This window comes from Tamandua tetradactyla, chromosome 1, assembly GCF_023851605.1.
Source record: "Tamandua tetradactyla isolate mTamTet1 chromosome 1, mTamTet1.pri, whole genome shotgun sequence".
In the NCBI taxonomy this organism is placed as follows: Eukaryota; Metazoa; Chordata; class Mammalia; order Pilosa; family Myrmecophagidae; genus Tamandua; species Tamandua tetradactyla.
Window position 1 is genome coordinate 208,741,048 of NC_135327.1, and position 3,469 is coordinate 208,744,516.

General features: G+C 40.6%; 1 pseudogene; it reads right to left on the reverse strand.

Annotated features, from left to right (window-relative positions):
• Window positions 1-1,665: 1,665 nt before the first annotated feature.
• LOC143682598 (septin-11 pseudogene) lies at window positions 1,666-3,121 on the reverse strand (annotated as a pseudogene).
• Between the last annotated feature and the right edge of the window lie 348 nt (window positions 3,122-3,469).

Below are 3,469 nucleotides of genomic sequence, written 5' to 3' on the forward strand. Positions count from 1 at the left end.
TCCAATAACTCCTAAACCTGCTTTTATATCACTAATGCTAGCTTACTCTGAGATTCAGTAACTATTTCCTTACTAGGCCTAATTAAGTCTAAATTTATGGAAGACCATTCCTTCTTTCTCTGAAGACTATAACTGAGGAGAAAAAGAAGAAAATAAATCCTCATTCCAATCTATGGAAGACTTATTAATTGAAAAAAAATGTGGGGGTGTGTGGTTGGGTTAGATTCCATCCTACTTACTTGACTCATAAATAATGATGGCCAAAAGGAAGTTGCAAGCATGAATTATTGGGTCTTGAGAAATATCCTTTCAAGTAATAAAAAGGAGACTATAGAGTTAGAAAGCTGGGAAGATCTTTTTAATAGAGTAAAACAATCAAGAAGAGGATAAGCATCAGAAGGAACAGGTACAGAAAAGATTATATAAATATGCCTTTTTCTATGCCACGTATGGTTAACCTCGTAGTATACAGGTTAGTTCTCCCCCTAAAATCGGAGGCTCTGAGGCACTGCCTCCATGGGCCTTGGACAGAGAGGGCAGGCAAGGATAATAATGGTGAGGAAAATTCCAAGAAAACTGGATTTGAGAAGCTAGCTGATCTATTTCTTCTTTCCTTTATTGCCAAATATTGAAGGATTAAGTATAGAAGCCATATGTAAACTTGCATTTCTACTTTCCTGACTCATGGGTTGTGTTGTGTTCTTCCCCGTTTTCCCCTCAAATTTGTGCTGCAGATGACAAAGTTTATTTCAAATTTCCTATTTGAAACATTTCTGGAAATTTTCTTCTCTTGGTTAGTTAAAAATTTTATTAGAAGTAGTACAGATATCCTGGAATTGATCATTATGTCCTCCCTACCCAACCTAGTGAGAACAAATTTTAGACATGTTTATAAAGATTCCTTTTCTTAGGGGAAGTAAGCAGACTGAGGAAACATTGTCCTTTGTAGAACATTGCATGGATCTCTGTGAAAGGATCAAGGTTACACTAGAAAAAGTGGATATAGTCATAAGTTTTCTTGTGACAGTCTTCCCACTCCAAATTGGCCAAGATGTGAGAGACAGGGATTCAGATGTAGTTTAAATTATTAAGAGGAAACAGTCTGAACCACACACACAAGCCCAAGCCAAATAATGTTACTGATTAAAATGAAAAAAACTCATACAGTACTTGCCCACATTTCTGTCTATACCCAGATCTACCTTGATTTGGAGCAGGTATGGAGAAGAGACAGGGCGAGCTCAGGGATTTTGCAATCACTGAGATGAATAATCAAGAAAATGCAAGTTGTTGTGATGGCTACCCTGGTTTTTAGGTAAGCTGCTGAGGCAATGAGAAGTTTTCACGTCAGGCATACAAACAGCATTTCACCCTCCTTCCTTCAGTCCAAAGCAACGTAGAAATAACAGTCATGCCTCCTGCTGCTGTTCTGAACAGACATAACAAACCATTTGCTTTCCAGGAACAAAGACCAACTGCACATAGTTTTGCTGTCATTCCTTTGTTCTATTATTCCCCACTACCCAAAAACAGTTAGTAAAATAAGTTAATAGTTATTGGTATTTAGAGAAGTGTAAACAAATAAAATGAAAGGACTCATATGGCAAAGACACAGTATTACTGCAAAAAGTGGTGAATGCAGGAACATCCTCGGTTTGCCAGGCTTTATGTGAAGCTTGCATTCTTTTTATCCTTGTCTTTTTGGTTTCTGAGTTCCAGATTGCTGGGCCCAGGACTGTTGTTAATAAGATGCTTCTTTCTTCTGGAAATTTTATTCACCTCCTGCTCAATCTCCTTCTTCTTGTCTTCCACTTTCATCTTTTCTACTTGGTGTGCCCATTTTAGGTCAAACTTCTTGTGAAGCTCTTTCTCTGTATCTTTCAGTTCAATTTCTTTTTGAACAGACAGTAACATTTGTCTCATTTCTTCTTTCCTCTGTAGTCCTCCCAAGAACTCACCTGTTGTCTTTCATTTGTCTGCCGAAGCCTGAAGGGCTTGCTCTCAGGATCCATGTCTTTGAAGCCCACCTCCTTGCACTTATAGTGCCCGTACAATTCAGTGCAAAGTGTGAGTCTGCTCTCACAAGTCTTCCATGTTCACTCAAATCAGTATCTCCCAGAGTTTCACAAAATTACAATGGTTTTCATTCTCAACCTGCACTGTACCCCAAAATTACTGCCTGGCCTTTGCCACTTTTTGCTACTGACCACTGCAAATGGGAAACAGATTTACTGTTGCATTAATCTATGTCACTGTTTCTTCATCTTCAGGGAACTGGTGTATCTGGAAGCCACTGATGACTAGTTCACTCATGATCTTACTCTTGAATTTGTGTAATTCATTCTTGGCAATGGTGTCAGCTTTTGAAATTATTAGAATGATGTTCAACTTACTGTCCAGCTTTTTCATGGTGACCAGTTTCAGGGATTTCAGTGAATCTCCGTAGAGACAGGCATAGATCCTTCTATCCTTGTACTTGAAGAAAGAATGTATGATCTCCAATTTCTCTTGCAGATAGGCCTCACACTATGCATCAATATAATCTATTACTGGTTTATAGCTATCATCTTTATGTGTCTCCAAACCCCATGGTGTCAACAATGGTTAACTTCAGCTGTACACTGCTTTCCTGAAGCTCATATCTTCTGGCTTTTAACTGGACACCTATTTCATTGTTAGTAGCTGGGTCACCTTCAAATTTGGTGTTGGACAGTTTCCATTAGCACTGATTTCCTAATACCTGTCTCACCACACAGGATGTTGAAATAGAATACCTGAGAAGGAGACTTGCTGACCAGCTGGTCAGGGAGACTGCCCAATCCAATATGGTCAGAAAGGGACAAGTTTCAAAGCTCTTCACTTTTTCCGAAATAAGATTATTTTGCTTTCAGAATCATATTTCACTTTTTCTTTTCTGGACAAACCAAAGAGAAATTGATGAAACAGGGAATGTTCCTAACGTCCTTTTATCTTTTTGAAACAGAGGGTCTTGCCACTGCCACAGCCAGAGGTTACAGCTCTGGCTCCGACTGCCAAGAAAATGTATTTTTAAAAGCACTACAGAGTGCAGCGTTGCGGCTTCAGACACAAAGAGCTGCTGCGGGACGCGGGGTGGAGCCATGTGCCCACCCTGCGACCCCCAAAGCGGCCCCCGCCCTGAGTTCGCCTCTACACAGAATGTCATCCCTGGCACCGTGGGTGACCGTTTATGCCTATGTGAAGTCCTGATGAGTAAATAATTCAGTTTGGAGGAAGAAGAAACCGAAGAGGACCTTGAACTGCACAGATAGGAAGATGGTGGCTTAGTAAGACGCGCAGAGCTTAGTTTCTCCTCCAGAACAGCTACTAAGGGAGTAGAAACAATACAGAACAGCTCCCAAAGCCACGACAGAGATAAAAAAGACAGCGTACCCCATCCTGGAATGGCTGGCTGGCTGAGAGAACCCGCTCTGGTGAGATCGCTGAGGGG